The following is a 20,060-nucleotide window of genomic DNA, read 5'->3' as shown; positions in this document are numbered from 1 at the left end:
TATCTCCGCTCTCAGGGGGGGGGGGGGCACTAAAATGTTTTGTGTGTATGCGAGCGCAACTGTTGCCCCTCGTGATAAGTTGCCCATCCCTGCCCTTATACAATGTTGAACAGAGCTAGACTAAGCCATACTAGTATGAAAACGAGTGACATGACATTATTTAAGTAAAGAATGGCACATGCACTGTACCTATGCAGTTTCATATTTCGAAAGTAAACAAGCACGCAACACAGGATGATGCAGACATGTATTTGACATATAGAAAAAATGCACAGGTGAAACAAGGACAAGGGATTGGATCTCTTGTTTAAAACAAACCAAAAGCATGGTAGATGTTTCACTATTATGTATCAAATGTAGGGTTGCAAAGCTACCAGTAATTTACCAAAGTTACCACAATCTTCAGTAATTTGGATAATTCACAGAGAATCTTTCACAATCTATCATAACTTTGGTAATTGATACTAGAACTGTAAAAAAATATATATCATAGTATTAATTTATTTGATTTGTGTCCATATTGTCCATGGATTTCTAGTAGATAGATCTTATGCTTCAAGAGAAAATACCCTAATTAATTTWAAAAAAGCATCTAATCAACAACAGAATTTTTTTCAATTATAAACTGGGCGGTTGAGCACTGAATGCTGACTGGCTGAAAGCTGTGGTATATCAGACCGTATACCACGGGACTGATAAAATATTTATTTTACTCTTCTAATTACTTTGGTAACCAACTTATAATAGCAATAAGGCTTCGTGGTACAGTATATGGCCAAAATACCATGGCTAAGGGCTATATCCAGACACTGTGCTGCGTTGTGCTTAAGAACAGCCCTTAGCTGTGGTATATTGGCCATATACCACATCCCCTCGGGCCTTATTGCATAACTATACCATAGCATTGTTGAAAACTTGTTTCTGATTGGCATTCTAGAGCATGCATCATTTCCCTATAAAGGCACGGTATATCAACACCGTAAAATTCAATGGCTATAGTTCACTCCTACATGTTTTGTTTGAGCTGCTTTTGAAAGCAAAAGTCGAATTGAAAACATTATTGGCATTGCTGAATTCGATTTTCATAATAGCAAGCTAGGACTGATGGTTTGGTTAGCTAAACCAGCAATTCTGTTGGGTTATCACGGCAACTTGAACACATTTCTACCAGCAAATTAACACATTTCTGGCAAATGTGTTAAAATATAGCTATGGTATAAAATGGATAATCAACTCGGGGCTCTATGCATTCTCTGGGAAATAATCCAACTCCGTGGAAGGTCAGTTTACGCCACTATCGCGTCTTGGAACACACCTTCCACGTTGTTCATTATTTTGCATAGAACGCATAGCCCTTCGTTGATTATCCCTCAACTCTGCAACTCTTCCAACTTACTTTTTTCCCACAACTGACACCAGTTGGAAGCCAATAAATACATAGTAATATAAATACAAGTTTGTAAAATATTTTATAAAAATAAAGATATTTAATGCTGAAACCCTCATTAAAACACCAATGGTATTCTCTAAATGTATATTTAGGATAATGTTTTACAGCTTTCTCATTCTATACTTCATCATCTTATTCAATTATTTCATATATTGTACATGTGATAAAGCCACACAGAGGGCCAGAGATTATTACAGACCCCTGTGATAATCGAATGTACCCAAAATGGCCACTAAATGTCTTGTGATGGATAGGATAAAATACTTGAAAGATACCAAAAAACGTAGAACGTTTCCAGTAATATACATGCCGTTTGCAACCCTAATCGAGCGGGAAGATGTGTCCCTTCATAACCTCTAAGTAAATTCAGATTCAGGAGTACAGCAATGACAAAGAAAATACAAACTCATCAAAATGGAGAAAAGGTAAACAATGTGAGAAACAGTCACWGGCAATAAAACCAGTCTGACTTCATTCCTTTTACACTTGGAGAGAAACACCCAAACCATGGTTCTGACAGCTATAGTATGTTTGTGGTAGGATTGTACAGTCTAGGTCAGAAGAGTCAGTCATTTTGCTAGTCATATATTTTTTAATTATTTCCTAGCTGTCAAATTGTGGTTAAAAAAATTGTCCTCTATCCATTGTTTTTGGAATTTGATTCTCCCTGACTGTCTAGCTTTCATTTAGGTGATTATTAGCAAGTTGAACACAGTCAAAAAACTGTATAAAATGTAGATCCATTATCATTTCTAAACATAAAACAGATTTTTACTAAAACCACCGTCAGGCCAGATTGTATGTTTGACACCCCTAGTCTAGGTCAGTGATTTATGGATGGTTGACCTTAGTCAGAAAAGACACACAGAACATCATAGGAACAAAAACAGGTTCCATAACGTATACTGTACACACAACTCAAACAGGGTATATAACTGAAATCCACATCTAAAATCCATTCATGTTTAAGCTTATTTACATGTTCATAATCAGTAATATATTAACAATATCTCATCTAAATAGGCTAAAAACCAACACCATAAAGCATTGCACTTCGAAAGACGGTCCCTTTGCCCTTCATTTAAAATTGTCCCATGCGAGATCCAAAAGAGTAGGATCGCCTTTGTGAAAGCTATAGCCTTCCATTGTAACAGAAAATATTTGGCTATGCAGAAACCGTAGCCTACTGAATAGTTTCAAATACATGGCCCTCATAGGCCTCTGATTCCAGAATTGTCAATTTTTCATTTGCAGCACAGAAACAAAAGAAGAAACTGAAGGTACTGTATATTGTAACATCCTGAGAATTTCCTTTCACAAGAGAGAAGCACAATCATGCTACCCTGTACTGTAATACAACCAGGTGCCATTTTGCTTCCCCAGGAAAACAATCCAGGATTAAGCACGGTGTGAGCACCAGGGCATTGATTTAAGGAAAGGGGGGTTAGGATAGATGGGAGAGGGGGAGCAGCCTGTCTGGAGTCCCATGGTGGGTGGTTAGCTGGGCCTCAGCTAGGTCTGCCACTTGGGCGAGTGCCTAAAATTGCATCCTATACAGTGCACTACTTTTTATGGACTTGGCTAAAAGTAGTGCAGTGCACTATATAGGGAATAGGGTGCCATTTCAGACACAATCTATGTCTTGAGTCCCATGGTGGGTGCTGGCGAGCTGGGCCTGGGCTAGGTCTGCCGGTTGCCGTACATCAGACAGATGATGTAGACAGAGATGTCATCTCCAGAGCCCAGCCGGTCGTTGGCTATCCTCCAGCCTCGGTCCTTCAGAACCCCCCGCGCCCTCATGACCAGGTCCTGAGCTGCCATCGTGTACCTGGGGCACAATGGAAGAGACAAAGGACAGTATACTGAGACATAAAGCAGACAGCTAGTTGTGTTAATCTCCAGTGTGTGTACAAATAGCAAGAGAATAATGACATGACAGCCTACCTTTCAGAAAGTCTTTAAACTCTTCCACTAGCCACCTGAAGCGAACTTACTAATCCCCAAACTAAGAAAGACTTGAAGGGGTAGGACATTTCGGAAACGATTGGAATGTTTTTCCTGTTTTGATGACTGAAATCAACCACCATGCCATCCTCAAGAAAGGAATCTTTCCATTACTAGTCTCACAAGCTCTTCATCAACTTCAGAAAGTACTTATCCAAATGTTTAGAAAAGTGTGTAATTACGACAAGATAACAACGTTCATCCTCTCCAAATAAGAGCGGGGTGAGTGGAAGTTCAGGCTTGTGACAACAATATTTATCTGTCTATCTGACTGGGGGCAGCAGCTGTGCTACAGTAGAATGAGCAGAACATGCCTATGCTGGTCATCAGGGTCACAGTTGGCCAGGAAGCAGGTGACTGCCTCGGTAACCTCCTGGTTGGAGAGAACGTCCCACAGCCCGTCTGTCCCCATCACCAGGACGTCATCCGCCCTGTGTTCGTACTGAGTCAGAGGGTAAACTTTGACCTGTAGATGGGTGTAGAGGCAGGTAATGGTTATGTTATTCCAGAGAGAAGATCACAGAGGCACATCCTGTCTGTAAATCATTTGTAACATGTCTCCACCACTATCAAATCAAAGTTTATTGGTCGCGTACACAGTTCAGCAGATGTTGCGGGTCCAGCGAAATGCTTATGTTACTAGCTCCTAACAATGCAGTAAAGTGTCACAGTACACAATATTAAAACGTATGCAATTTTTTTTATCAAAATGTCAGAATAAATTCAATTAACAACCAAATAGCACTGTAACAGTAATCCAAATGCAATCTGTACATATATGCCCATGATGTACTAAGAATAATATGTACAGCAGTAGATAGAGTGGCTTATGAATCCAGTATAGAAATAAATATGCAGTGTGTACAAACAGTGTAACTAAAATGCAATGTACAGTAGTAGAAATATTAGAATGAGCTACAGTTGAAGAAGTCGGAAGTTTACAATACACCATAGCCAAATACATTTAAACTCAGTTTTTCACAATTCCTGACAATTAATCCTACAAAAAAATTCTGTCTTATTTAAAAAAATATTTAACCAGGTAGGCTAGTTGAGAACAAGTTCTCATTTACAACTGCGATCTGGCCAAGATAAAGCAACACAAACAACAACACAGAGTTACACATGGAATAAACAAACATAGTCAATAACACAATAGAAAAATTAAGTCTATGTACAGTGTGTGCAAATGAATTAAGATAAGGGAGGTAAGGCAATAAATAGGCCATAGTGGCGAAATAATTACAATTTAGCAATTAAACACTGGAGTGATAGATGTGCAGAAGATGAATGTGCAAGTAGAGATACTGGGGTGCAAAGGAGCAGAAAAAATAAATAACAGTATGGGGACGAGGTTGTTGGATGGGCTATTTACAGGTGCAGTGATCTGTGAGCTGCTCTGACAGCTGGTGCTTAAAGTTAGTGAGGGAGATATGAGTATCCAGCTTCAGTGATTTTTGTTCCAGTCATTCGTTCCAGTCATTGGCAGCAGAGAACTGGAAGGAAAGGCGGCCAAAGGAGGAATTAGCTTTAGGGGTGACCAGTGAAATATACCTGCTGGAGCGCCTGCTATGGGTGGGTGCTGCTATGGTGACCAGTGAGCTGAGATAAGGTGGGGCTTTAACTAGCAAAGAAAGGTCTGACTTAGGTCAGTTAGGATCACCACTTTATTTTAAGAATGGGAAATGTCAGAATAATAGTAGAGCGAATTATTTATTTCAGCTTTTATTTCTTTCATCACATTCCCAGTCGGTCAGAAGTTTACATACACTCAATTAGTATTTGGTAGCATTGCCTTTAAATTGRTTAACTTGGGTCAAACATTTCAGGTAGCCTTCCACAAGCTTCCAACAATAAGTTGGGTGAATTCTGTCCCATTCCTCCTGACAGAGCTGGTGTAACTGAGTCAGGTTTAAAGGCCTCCTTGCTCGCACACGCGTTTTCAGTTCTGCCCACAAATTATCTATAGGATTTGAGGTCAGAGCTTTGTGATGGCCACTCCATTACCTTGACTTTGTTGTCCTTAAGCCATTTTCCCACAACTTTGGAAGTATGCTTGGGGTCATTGTCCATTTGGAAGACCCATTTGCAACTGATGTCTTCAGATGTTGCTTCAATATATTCACATGATTTTCCTGCCTCATGATGCCATATATTTTGTGAAGTGCACCAGTCCCTCCTGCAGCAAAGCACTCCCCACAACATGATGCTGCCACCCCCGTGCTTCACGGTTGGGATGGTATTCTTCAGCTTGCAAGCATCCCCCTTTCTCCTCCAAACATAACGATGGTCATTATGGCCAAACAGTTCTATTTTTGTTTCATCAGACCAGAGAACATTTCTCCAAAAAGTATGATATTTGTCTCCATGTGCAGTTGCAAACAGTAGTCTGGTATTTTTATGGCGGTTTTGGAGCAGGGGCTTCTTCCTTGCTAAGCGGCCTTTCAGGTAATGTCGATACAGGACTAGTTTTACTGTGCATATAGATACTTTTGTACCTGTTTCCTTCAGCATCTTCACAAGGTCCTTTGCTGTTGTTCTGGGATTGATTTGCACTTTTTGCACCAAAGTACGTTCATCTCTAGGAGACAGAACGCGTCTCCTTCCAGAACAGTATGACGGCTGCGTGGTTCCATGGTATTTATGTTTGTGTACTATTGTTTGTACAGATGAACGTGGTACCTTCAGCCGTTTGGAAATTGCTCCCACGGATAATCCAGACTTGTCGAGGTCTACAATGTTTTTCTGAGGTCTAGGCTTATTTCTTTTGATTTTCCCATGATGTCAAGCAAAGAGGCACTGAGTTTGAAGGTAGGCCTTGAAATACATCCACAGGTACACCTCCAATAAACACAGTCATTTTTCCAGCCAAAGACAGGAGTCACAAAAAGCAGAAAGAGATAAGATGAATCACTAACCTTTGATGATCTTCATCAGATGACACTCATAGGACTTCATGTTACACAATACATATATGTTTTGTTCGATAAAGCTCATATTTATATCCAAAAACCTCAGTTTACGTTGGCGCCAATGCCTCAAATATCCAGAGAAATTGCAGAGAGCCACGTCAAATAACATAAATACTCATCATAAACTTTGATGAAAGATACATGTTTTACATAGAATTAAAGATACACTTGTTCTTAATGCAACCGCTGTGTCAGATTTCAAAAAGCTTTACGGCAAAAGCACAATATTCAATAATCTGAGAACAGCGTTCAGCCACAAAAGGAAGCCATATAGTTACCCGCCAAATTGTGCAGTCAACAAAACTCATAAAAAGCATTATAAATCTTCACTTACCTTTGCTGATCTTCGTCGGAATGCACTCCCAGGACTCCCACAAGAAATGTTCGTTTTGCTCGGTAATGTCCATCATTTATGTCCAAATAGCTATTTTTGTTAGCGTGTTTGGTAAACAAATCCAAAGTTAGAAAGAGCGTTCACTAAAAGCTGACGAAATGTCAAAAAGTTCCGTAACAGTCAGTAGAAACAAGTCAAATTATGTATTGAATCAATCTTTAGAATGTTTTTAACATAAATCTTCAGTAACGTTCCAACCGGAGAATTACATTGACTTCAGATGTGCGATAGAACAGAGCTCCCTCTCATGTGAACGCGCATGGTCAGAGCATGGCCAGGTCATGGTAGACCTGACTATTTCCTGTCTCCTTTGGCCCCCTTCACAGTAGAGGCATCAGACAAGGTTCTACAGACTGTTGACATCTAGTGGAAGCCGTAGGAAGTGCAAACTCATCCATATCCCACTGTGTGTTCTGTAGGGGCTGTGTTGAAAATCGACCAACCTCAGAATTCCCACTTCCTGTTTGGGTTTTTTCTCTGTTTTTTGCCTGCCATATGAGTTCTGTTATACTCACAGACATTATTCAAACAGTTTTAGAAACTTCAGAGTGTTTTCTATCCAATACGAATAATAATATGTATATATTAGCAACTGGGACTGAGGAGCAGGCAGTTTACTATGGGAACCTCTGTGCACCTTTCATCCAAGCTACTCAATACTGCCCCTGCAGCCATAAGAAGTTAACAATACATTCGTGGAGTGGTTGAAAAACTAGTTAATGACTCCAACCTAAGTGTATGTAAACTTCGAAAATACATTTACTGGAAGAACTAAACAGAATTTCAGTAAAATCTGTTTTTGTATGTGTCCACATTTACCCAAAACTCTTAAATATCTGATTCAATGATGTCTGCAGAAAAACATGGCACAATAACTTTGAAAAAATATATTTTGGTTATTGAACTACAGTAAGTGAAGTGGATGCTATTCCACACTGACTATTATTTTATTGAGCTCTGCCCCCAAACAAGACCAAATTTGGTTGGTCCAGACCAAATCTGAACCATTCATAGACGTCTATGTTTCACAAGTTTGGACATCAAAGTACAGCACAGTAGATCTCAGTAGAGTACAATATAGTGTACTCAACTAGTGTACACAAATGTGGTTGGTTGCTACTACGATTTCCCATTGTAGCCATTTCAATTGCATGAATTTTAGGATATTCTATTACAGATTTGGTAATGGAATTGAGTTTTAAATCACTTAATAATTCATAAACAAAATTGATATTACTAAAAACATAACTGATTGATGGGTCTACCTTTACTTATTACTTCTGTGAACTTTCATTATCCTCCCTCATGAGGATGAGACATTTGAAAAAAATCTTAAAGATATGCAGGTTTTTGGTAAAATAGTTTCAAACATTTCTCCAAAACTAAATATAAGTTAATATTAGTTGGCAGGAGTCTTCAACATTTTTCTGTTTCGATGCATTTCTAATACCTTAAGACTTTTTCTGCTAGATGTTTCTAAGACCCATTTTCCATCTGTTTGACCAGAAATCAAAGCCTTTGCTTATTCCAAATCTTCAGGATAGAAAATGGTTGAAAAAAGTATATATGCCTTCATTTCTCACAAATATAGACTCTTAGCTTTCATTTGACACCCAATTTGAGATGCTCCTATGAACTTCACGTTGGTGCTCATGGGTCCTTTTACATGGAAATGACCATATGGTCTTCCTTTCCTTGAGCTTGATCTCATCTTTTATGATAAGACAGCTAAAGCCTGCAGGTTCCACAAAGCGTTACTGCGTTACTGTGCCCATTACCTCTGCTACAGCACACTCTATGTATCTTCTGGAAAATATGCCGCCGACAGAGAGGGCTGCCTCGCTTCTAGTCCTTAGGAAACTTTGCAGTATTTCGTTTTTTGATGTTTACATTGTTAGCCCAGAAAATCTTAAGTGTTATTACAGACAGCCGGGAAGAACTATTGGATATCAGAGCACCGTCAACTTACCAGCACTACGACCAGGAATACCACTTTCCTGAAGCGGATCCTTTGTCCGAACCACGCAGGGCATTTGAATTGATTCCAGGGGCTGACCCAAAACAACGCCGCCAGAGAAGAGGCAGACGGAGCGGTCATCTGGCCAGACTTCGGAGGCGCACACACTACCCACCGCTTCCAAGTATATTACTCGCTAATGTCCAGTCTCCAGATAACAAGGTCGACAAAATTAAGGCACGGGTTGCTTTCCAGAGAGACATCAGGGATTGTAGCATACTCTGTTTCACGGAAACATGGCTCTCTCGGGATATGCTGTTGGAGTCGGTACAGCCACCTGGATTCTTTGTGCATCGCACCGACAGGAATAAACAGTAGGGTGGGGGTGTATGTTTCATGATTAATGTCTCATGGTGTAATTGTAACAACATACAGGAACTCAAGTCCTTTTGTTCACCTGACCTAGAATTCCTCACAATCAAATGCCGACCATATCACTGGACTTTATGTAATCTGGAAACTATATATCCTGAGGCTGCATTTATTGTAGCTGGGGATTTTAACAAAGCAAATTTGAGAACAAGGCTACCTCAATTCTATCAGCATACTGACTGTAGCACTCGCGCTGGTAAAACACTGGATCACTGCTACTCTAACTTCCGCAATACATACAAGACCCTCCCCCGCCCTCCTTTCGGAAAATCTGACCACGACTCCATTTTGCGCCTCCCTTCCTATAGGCAGAAACTCAAACAGGATGTACCTGTGCTAAATACTATTCAATGTAGGTCTGAACAATCGGAATCCACACTTAAAGATGGTTTTGATCACGCGGACTGGGACATGTTCCCGGGTAGCCTCAGAGATTAATATTGACATATACGCTGATTCGGTGAGTGAGTTTATAAGGAAGTGTATTGGATTATTAAAACGTACCCTAACCAGAAACCGTGGATAGATGGCAGCATTAGTGCAAAACTGAAAGCGCGAACCACCGCATTTAACCATGGAAAGGTGACTGGGAATATGGCCGAATACAAACAGTGTAGTTATTCCCTCCGCAAGGCAATCAAATAAGCAAAATGTCAGTATAGAGACAAAGTGGAGTCCCAATTCAATGGCTCAGACATGAGACGCGTGCGGCAGTGTCTACAGACAATCACGGACTACAAAATGAAAACCAACCACGTCACGGAACCTACGTCTTGCTTCCAGACAAACTAAACACCTTCTTTGCACGCTTTGAGGATAATACAGTGCCACCGACGCGGCCCGCTGCCAAGGACTGGGGTCTCTCCTTCTCCATGGCAGACGTGAGTAAGACATTTAAACGTGTTAACCCTCGCAAGGCTGCCGGTCCAGACGGCATCCTTAGCCGCGTCCTCAGAGCATGCGCAGACCAGCTGGCTGGTGTGTTCACAGACCTATTAAATCGCTCCCTATCCCAGTCTGCTGCCCTCACATGCTTCAAGTTAGCCACCATTGTTCCTGTACCCAAGAAGGAAAAGGTAACTGAACTAAATGACTATCACCCCGTAGCACTCACTTCTGTCATCATGAAGTGGTTTGAGAGACTAGTCTAGGATCATATCATCTATACCTAACCGGTCACCCTAGACCCACTTCAATTTGCTTACCGCCCCAGTACTGTAGATCCACAGATGATGCAGTCACAATCACACTGCCCTATCCCATCTGGACAAGAAGAATACCTATGTAAAAATGCTGTTCATTGACTAAAGCTCAGCATTCAACACCATAGTACACACCAAGCTCATCATTAAGCTTGAGGCCCTGGGTCTCAACCCCGCCCGGTGCAATTGGATCACGGACTTCCTGACGGGCCGCCCTCAGGCGGTGAAGGTAGGAAACAACACCTCCACTTCACTGATCCTCAACACTGGGACCCTCCACAAGTGTGCGTGCTCAGCCCCCTCCTATACTCCTTGTTCACCCATGACTGCCTGGCCATGCATGCCTCCAACTCAATCATCAAGTTTGCAGACGACACAACAGTAGTGGGCTTGATTACCAACAACGACGAGACAGCCTACAGGGAGGTGAGGGCACTCTGAGTGTGGTGTCAGGAAAACAACCTCTCATTCAACGTCAACAAAGGAGATGATCGTGGACTTCAGGAAACAGCAGAAGGCGCACCACATCGACGGACAGCAGTGGAGAAGGTGGAAAGTTAAGTTCCTCGGCGTACACATCACAGACAAACTGAAATGGTCCACACAGACAGTGTGGTGAAGAAGGTGCAACAGCGCCTCTTCAACCTCAGGAAGCTGAAGAAATTTGGCGTGTCACCTAAAACCCTCAAACTTTTAGACGCACAATTGAGAGCATCCTGTCGGGCTGTAGCACCACCTGGTACAGCAACTGCACCGCCCACAACCGCAAGGCTCTCCAGAGGGTGGTGCAGTCTGCACAATGCATCACCGGGGACACACTACCTGCCCTCCAGGACACCTACAGCACCCCATGCCACAGGAAGTACAAAAAGATCATCAAGGACAACAACCACCTGAGCCACTGCCTGTTCACCCCGCTACCATCCTGAAGGCGAGGTCAGTACAGGTGCATCAAAGCTGGGACCGAGAGACTGAAAAACAGCTTCTATCTCGAGGCTATCAGACTGTTAAACAGCCATCACTAACACAGAGAGGCTGCAGCCTACATACAGACTTGAAATCATTGGCCAATTTAATATATGGATTCACTAGTCACTTTAATAATGTTTACATATCTTGCATCACTCATCTCATATGTATATACTGTATTTTATACCATCAATTGCATCTTGCCTATGCCGCTCTGTCATTGCTTATCCATATATTTATATGGATATATTCTTATTCCATTCCTTTACTTAGATTTTTGTGTATTAGGTAGTTGTTGTGGAATTGTTAGATATTGCTGCAGTGTTGGAAGCAGAAGCATTTTGCAACACTCGCAATAACCATGTGTATGTGACCAATAAAATGTGATTTGATCTGGTATAATAAAAAGGCATCCTGCTGCATGTCACACTCCGAGAGCACCAAGTAATGCCTTGGGCTTTGGTCTCCGGACAAAGTGCCATGGTTTTGATGTATTGTTGTTTCTATGTGCTGGTAGAGGGGGTACTGTAATGGCAATGACCAGGGGCATTTTACAATGTTGTTACTTCATAAGAGGCGCGTCCTTCACCTCACAAATAGAGTACTAGTCAGTCAATGAACAAACACTGCATGATGACAGTGTTGTAAAAGTGGTTCTGAAAGAATCAAAGACTTATCGCAAATGTATCATCGGTCATCCGTGACATGTTGTTGACCTTATGATCACAAGTCAAAAAGCTATCGTCAGAACAATAATGCCTCTGTCTGACTGGAATAACAACCAGTCGGAGAAACAATAAAGAATCAATTTCACAATATACAAGAGAGACTCCGACATTGAGATGCCTTACTGTAAAACAATGATGACACTCCCACTAACCGCATCTTACTTTTGACCTACAAGCACCACTGTTTGAAAATATGATCAACAGGAAATGCCTTGAACTTGGGTTCACCGAGTCTGAAACTGCAGAAACCACTGATGACCGGATTCCATAGCAATTTACAACCTCCATCTTATATACAGTGCATTCGGAATATTCAGAGCCCTTTACTTTTTCCACATATTGTTATGTTACAGTCTTATTCTAAAATGGATTAAATCGTTTCCCCCCCATCATCAATCTACACCAATAACCCATATTGACGAAGCAAAAACAGGTTTAGAAATTTTAGCAAATATATAAAAAAATAGATATAAATAAACAGAAATATCACATTTATGTAAGTATTCAGAACCTTTACTCAGTACTTTGTTGAAGCACCTTTGGCAGCGGTTACAGCCTTGAGTCTTCTTGGGTATGATGCTACAAGCTTGGCACACCTGTATGTGGGGAGTTTCTCTCATTATTCTTTGCAGACCCTCTCAAGCTCTGTCAGATTGGATGGGGAGCGTCGCTGCACAGCTATTTTCAGGTCTCCCCAGAGATGTTCTATCAGGTTTCAAGTCCGGGCTCTGGCTAGGCCACTCAAGGACATTGAGACTTGTCCCGAAACCACTCCTGCGTTGTCTTGGATGTGTGCTTAGGGTCGTTGTCCTGTTGGAAGGTGAACCTTCGCCCCAGTCTGAGGTCCTGAGCGCTCTGGAGCAGGTTTTCATTAAGGATCTCTCTATGTAGCATTTCGCTACACTTGCATTAACATCTGCTAACCATGTGTATGTGACAAATAAAATTTGATTTGATTTATACTTTGCGTGGTTCATCTTTCCCCTCCATGCTGACTAGTCTCCCAGTCACTGCCGCTTAAAAACATCCCCACAGCATGATGCTGCCACCACCATGCTTCACCGTAGAGATGGCGCCAGGTTTCCTCCAGACATGAGGCTTGGCATTCAGGCCAAAGAGTTAAATCTTGGTTTCATCAGACCAGATTATCTTCACGGTCAGAGTCTTTAGGTGCATTTTGGCAAATTCCAAGTGGGCTGTCATGTGCCTTTTACTGAGGAGTGGCTTCCATCTGGCCACTCTACCATACAGGCCTGATTGGTGGAGTGCTGCAGAGATGGTTGTCCTTGTGGAAGTTTCTCCCATCTCCACAGAGGAACTCTGGAGCTCTGTCAGAGTGACCATCAGGTTCTTGGTCACTTCACTGACCAAGACCCTTCTCCCACGATTGCCAAACTGAGCAAAGGCGGCCAGCTCTAGGAAGAATTTTGGTGGTTCCAAAGAATGATGGAGGCCACTGTGTTCTTGTGGACCTTCAATGCTGCAGAAATGTTTTGGTACCCTTCCCCAGAACTGTGCCTCAACACAATCCTGTCTTGGAGCTCTACGGACAATTCCTTCGACCTCATGGCTTGGTTTTTGCTCTGACATTCACTGTCAACTGTGGGACCTTATATAGACAGGTGTGTGCCTTTCCACATCACATCCAAACAATTGAATGTACCACTGGTGCACTCCAATCAAGTTGTATAAACATCTCAACGATGATCAATGGAAACAAGATGCACCTGAGCTCAATTGAGTCTCATAGCAAAGGGTCTGAATACTTAAATAAGGTATTTATGTTTGATAAATTTGCTAGAATTTCTAAAAACCTGTTTTCACGTTATCATTATGGGGTATTGTGTGTTTTTTAGAATAAGGGTGTAACCTAACATAATAATGTGGGAAAGGGTCTGAATACTTTCCGAATGCACTGTACATACTGTCTGCACATGTATTTACAGTCGCTTTAAAGTTTAGAGCAACAGCAAGGGAAGATAAGACAGCAAGGATAGAGGTTCAAAACAAGAACTCTTCAAAACAAGCACACTGTCTGAACCATGACTGAACTCAGAGGGCTTTGAAATAAAAGATCAAGAGAGTATTGAGAGCTTGTGACTATCAGGAGTCAGAAGGTAATTGTTCAGTAGAAAGTTGGTTGGGAGCTGAAAACTCCTTTTAGGACGATGAGTTGAAATATTTGTATGTCATACGTCAATGTTGGTATGTCACTAACTTCAATGCAGACAAGATAATGGTTGGATGGAATGATGGGCCCTGATCAAAAGTAGCACACTGGCCAGTTGGTGGTTTTATTTGGCCCCCAAAAATGTGTGGAGTTTTAATTGTTGCACATAAGAAACTGTAAAAAAAAAGAAGAAATCAGCTCAAAGTTATTTTAATTTAAGAAATCTGTTTCCAAGTTCTCCCATGCATAAGAGAGACACACGATGTGACCGTATTCAAATGTAAGCAAGGTTTGAAATGATTATGTTTTAGTCAAACTGTTTGGGCTTTTTGTGGTCAATTTGCAGTCTACAAATGATTTGTAATTATGTTCCGGCCCCCCGACCAGCTGGCTGAATCTCGTTTATGATCCCTGATATAGAATAGGGAATAGGGTGCCCTTTGGAACACAGATGCAGTTTCCTGTCATTTGATCGTGATGACCTTGGTCAATAAGGTCTGATGCACTGTTATGGCACTATTATACTCTCCAGGTTATTGATAGACAGGAAATAGAGAATAAGTAGTACCGTACTCTACCTCTGGGCAGCAGGACAAAAAGGGCTTGATGTAGATGTTGGAGTCATGCACTTTGAGCTCGTGGTCTCCCAGGCCCCTGGTGACCCCGATGGTAGCCAACACACGTGCCTGTGGAGGGATGAGACCATCAAAGAGAGGAACTATAAACATCACCTCCCTCTGACTCTATGATCCTCACTCCCCGACTCTGTTTTGGCAACAAGTATTATTTCAAACCAATGTTTGGGTTCATTTGATCCATTGAAGTCCTTTGATGTGTTTGGACCTCAGGGTCAGAGTCAATTCTACCGGTTTTTCAATTCGGTCTGTCAACTTCACGGGAGAGGGAATTTAAATTCCAACCATGAATTGAAAGAATCCTCTTTGAAAAAAAATCTCCCTATTAAATACATGGAATGAATTTCAATTCACTGCTAGAATCAACTGAGTTGAAATTCTATTTACCCTGGCCCAGATGAACACTACTCTCCTCTGTCATTTAGGGAAAAACTTCAACTGGACCAATGATGGCCTCATGACTTTAATAATGATGACCCCCCCAATGATATCTCCCTGGAGACTGCTCTATGCTACAAGATACAGGACTACAAATCTTATCTTCATAAACACACACACCCTAGAGGTTAGAGAGGCGAGTCAGCAACCGGAAGGTTGCCAGTTCGAAACCCGGGAAGTGAGCCAACAACCAGAGGGTTGCTGGTATCTAATCTTAGATGCCATTGCCTGCTGTTGTGCCCTTGAGCAAGGTACTTAACCCCCCGCAACAACAGCTCCCTGGGCACCCAGCCCTCCGCACCTCTCCAAAAAAACTGTGTGTGTGTGTTTAGGAGGGGTTGGGTTAAAATTGGAAGTAAAATTAGTTGGACCTTGTGTGCAATTGACCAATAAAGTCATTTTAATCTTCACACACAAACACCATTTAAAAAAATAAAGGCAAATAAACACAAGCACTGCTGCATAATCCAAGTTGCCACCTCGAATGCAATGGAAGCGATTGTTCATTGTACAATGAAGCAAAGCACCACATCACGACATGTTCCGGTTGTGTGAATCCTTAATGATCTCTCTCCTCTCTACCTAGTCTGAGACACCGACGTTGTCTACGGTCTCCCTCATTTGTAAACTGTGTGAAATTCCTTTTGATTCCTACTGTCTGCACATATCGCCTCTGCCTCTGAAAAAGGCTAGCTGCTTGGAGCTGGGGAGCAGTGCTAATTGTATAAGGAGCCATGTGAGGAGAGAGAGAGGAAGGAGGTGGCGAGAGAGGAGCGAGGAAAAGGAAAGAGAGGAGGGAAGACAGAGGGGGCGAAAGAGTATAAAGGGGGAGAGAGGAGAGAGGGGAGCGAGGAGGCAGTCGTACAGTCAGTTGGGCTGAACTGTGATCAGTATGCAGTGCAGATGCCGCAACAAGAGCGAGATGAGAGAGAGGAGAAAAAGAGGAAGAGTCTAAGGGGTAAAGACAGAGATAAAGCTCCTCGGGTGGAGGAGAAACATCCTGGGATTAATTGTTGAGCGTAGGTACTGCCCCGACAGGCTGTGCCGGTCTTTGAAGTGCGGTGGTGTTTCTCCAGCACAACCCAATCCTCTCCCCTCCTATCACTCTATATCGCTCTCCCCCTCACTTCAAAGGAAGGACTCAGCTTGGCCGGCACTTGATGTCGTGGGCACAGCCGACTGTGATAGGAGGCTTACTGTGGTGTGGTAACAGACTGCACTTGGGTGACATCTGCCTGGTCCTCATCTAACGACACAGCTGACTACTGCCTGCATGCCAGATGAGTGGCAGAGGCCCTAATATGCAGGGTAGCATACGCTGATAACCAAACTTTGGCTTTGCATCTCAGGAACCACAATAACAGGATATAGGCTAGCAATCTTATTGGGTGTTCAGTGATACTGTTATAAAGATGGTCTGAAATGCCACCACAGTGAGCCTTCTTGCAGACAAAGACTGCTCCTTCCTCTACAGAGTGACAGTGGGCTGACTAATGGTGCCTTGGTGGAGCTGTGATTACAGCTCCTCAAAACAAGGCTGTGGGAGTAACCCCATTAACAGGCTGGGTCCGGGGCGGCTGAATCACGGGCTAACGGGTGAGAGCAGTCTTACCTTCTTCCCTTCGCCATAGATTAGGGGAAACTTCAGGTCATCGTCCTCAATGGTTTTATATGCCCTGCACACAGGAGAGAAGACTCATGTTTTTTTTATTTTATGGCAGCCAGGCAGGGAGGCAGGCAGCGGTTCGTATGCAGTGTGCTATGGAGATGCACCGCCTCATAGCCTCCCTCAGGGCCTGCAGCCTAGACGAGTGAGGAGACAGAGATAGGAAGAAAGGATCAGAGAAAAAAAACACACGCAAACAATACAGAAAAGGAGCGATGGATAGATTACTTAGCATATTTCTCTAGTTGATCTTGTGAAAATATCCCCTTGTGACAAAATGGTAATTGCCAATGAATGTATGAGATGAGGTGTTACCGTTTCAGATTGTTTTGGTGTGTGTGTGTGTGTATATATACACTGCTCAAAAAAATAAAGGGAACACTTAAACAACACAATGTAACTCCAAGTCAATCACACTTCTGTGAAATCAAACTGTCCAATTAGGAAGCAACACTGATTGACAATAAATTTGACATGCTGTTGTGCAAATGGAATAGACAAAAGGTGGAAATTATAGGCAATTAGCAAGACACCCCCAAAAAAGGAGTGATTCTGCAGGTGGTGACCACAGACAACTTCTCAGTTCCTATGCTTCCTGGCTGATGTTTTGGTCACTTTTGAATGCTGGCGGTGCTCTCACTCTAGTGGTAGCATGAGACGGCGTCTACAACCCACACAAGTGGCTCAGGTATGTGCAGTGTCATCCAGGATGGCACATCAATGCGAGCTGTGGCAAAAAGGTTTGCTGTGTCTGTCAGCGTAGTGTCCAGAGCATGGAGGCGCTACCAGGAGACAGGCCAGTACATCAGGAGACGTGGAGGAGGCCGTAGGAGGGCAACAACCCAGCAGCAGGACCGCTACCTCCGCCTTTGTGCCAGGAGGTGCACTGCCAGAGCCCTGCAAAATCCCTATATATATATATATATATAGGGAGGGGTGATCTACCACCCTTGTATATTCCCCCATATTCTCATTCTGTGGGAGTCGATGAAGGTGCTACGGAAAGGTCCCAACATTCCCATTCCATTTGAATCTGGGTATCTATAGTACATTAAATGTTAAAAAGTCCATACTTTCTCCAATGTACTCGTGAGTCATGAACACGACACTTACTTCCCATAATTTTTCAATGTAAACCTTCCACCTTCCTTGCTTAGCAGCAGTTATGACCATATCGAAAATAACCACCCGCTTGCCACAAATCACACACCGTTATACTGACTAAAATTATTTGGGGTTTCCTACTCTAAATTCACACCTGCGTGTTAATGTGAAAAACACCGGCTTGGTAATGGAAGCAGTCTCTCCATACCTTGTCAGATGCATTTCAGCTGTGCTGGTGTAGAGAGAAGAGGGTTAGACAAGACTGGAATGGTTTTCGGTTTACAGGTTCCACTCGGGGAGGGGAGACCATATGTTTCCACCCTGGGCCAGCAGGTCTCACACTCAGCACTTTCTGCAGAGTGCAGAGCTAGAGCTGAGGCCAGGTTATCCAATCATCCATTTGGCATTACATGAACTCTGCATGTAAGGCCGTGAACAGAAATGCTGTCATGCGCTTTAGCCCTTTAATCTATGGTCCTTTATGACTCTGCTGAACTAAAACTAGAATAGAGAATAACTAACTATTATAGTATCATACTGTAGTTCTTTTCATTCAACATTTTACCTGAATAAAATTTTGAATTCTGTACAGTTGGCAATGGAAATAAGTGGGAAAATTATTGTTGTCCATCAATAAAGAGAAACTACATGGTATTGACAATTTAGATGGAAAACTACGGAGGATGGTAGTGGACTATATTGCCACTCCTGTTTGTCATATCTTTAATCTGAGCCTCGAGAAAAGTGATTGTCCTCAGACCTGGAGGGAAGCTAAAGTTATTCTGTTACCCAAGAAAGGTAAAGTGCTCTTTACTGGTTCTAACAGCCGACCAATCAGTTTGCTGCCAGGTCTTAGCAAACAAAACAAAAATAAATTGGGACCAGATACAATGCTATTTCTCTGTGAACAAATTAAACAACAGACTTTCAAGCATGCTTATAGAGAAGGGCACTCAACATGTACTGCACTGACACAAATGACTGATGATTGGCTGAAACAAATTGATAAGAATATTGCGGGAGCTGTATTGTTAGACTTTAGTGCAGCATTTGATGTTATTGACCTTCATCTGTTATTGGTAAAATGTACACTACCGTGCAAAAGTTTGGGGCCACTTACAAATGTCCTTGTTTTTGAAAGAAAAGCACATTTTTTGTCCATTAAAATAACATCAAATTGATCAGAGATACAGAGTAGACATTGTTAATGTTGCAAATGATTATTTTAGCTGGAAACAGATTATTTTTAATGGAATATCTACTTAGATGTACAGAGGCCCATTATCAGTAACAGTCACTCCGGTGTTCCAATGGCACGTTGTGTTAGCTAATCCAAGTTTATCATTCTAAAAAGGCTAACTGATTAGAAAACCATTTTGAAATTACGTTATCACAGTTGAAAACTGTTGTCCTGATTAAAGAAGCAATAAAACTGTACTTCTTTAGACTAGTTAAGTATCTGGACAATTAGCATTAGTGGGTTCGATTACCGGCTCAAAATGGCCAGAAACAAAGATCTTTCTTCTGAAACTCGTCAGTCCATTCTTGTTCTGAGAAATGAAGGCTATTCCATGTGAGAAATTGCCAAGAAACTGAAGATCTCGTACAACGCTGTGTACTACTCCCTTCACAGACCAGCGCAAACTGGCTCTAACCAGAATAGAAAGAGGAGTGGGAGGCCCTGGGGGCACAACTGAGCAAGAGGACAAGTACATTAGAGTGTCTAGTTTGAGAAACAGACGCCTCACAAGTCCTCAACTGGCAGCTTCATTAAATAGTACCCGCAAAACACCAGTCACAACGTCAACAATGAAGAGGCGACTCCAGAATGCTGGCCTTCTAGGCAAAGTTGCAAAGAAAAAGCCATATCTCAGACTGGCCAAGAAAATGAAAAGATTAAGATGGGCAAAAGAACACTGGACAGAGGAAGATTGGAAAA

At 42.2% G+C, this 20,060-nt stretch overlaps 1 pseudogene; it reads right to left on the bottom strand.

Annotated features, from left to right (window-relative positions):
* Positions 1–230: 230 nt before the first annotated feature.
* LOC111962213 (protein phosphatase 1H-like) overlaps positions 231–20,060 on the bottom strand; it is a 57,402-nt pseudogene continuing 37,572 nt past the window's right edge.

The sequence above is a fragment of the Salvelinus sp. IW2-2015 genome, linkage group LG4q.1:29, assembly GCF_002910315.2.
Source record: "Salvelinus sp. IW2-2015 linkage group LG4q.1:29, ASM291031v2, whole genome shotgun sequence".
Classification (NCBI taxonomy): domain Eukaryota; kingdom Metazoa; phylum Chordata; class Actinopteri; order Salmoniformes; family Salmonidae; genus Salvelinus; species Salvelinus sp. IW2-2015.
This window is presented reverse-complemented; position numbering and strand designations above follow the sequence as displayed.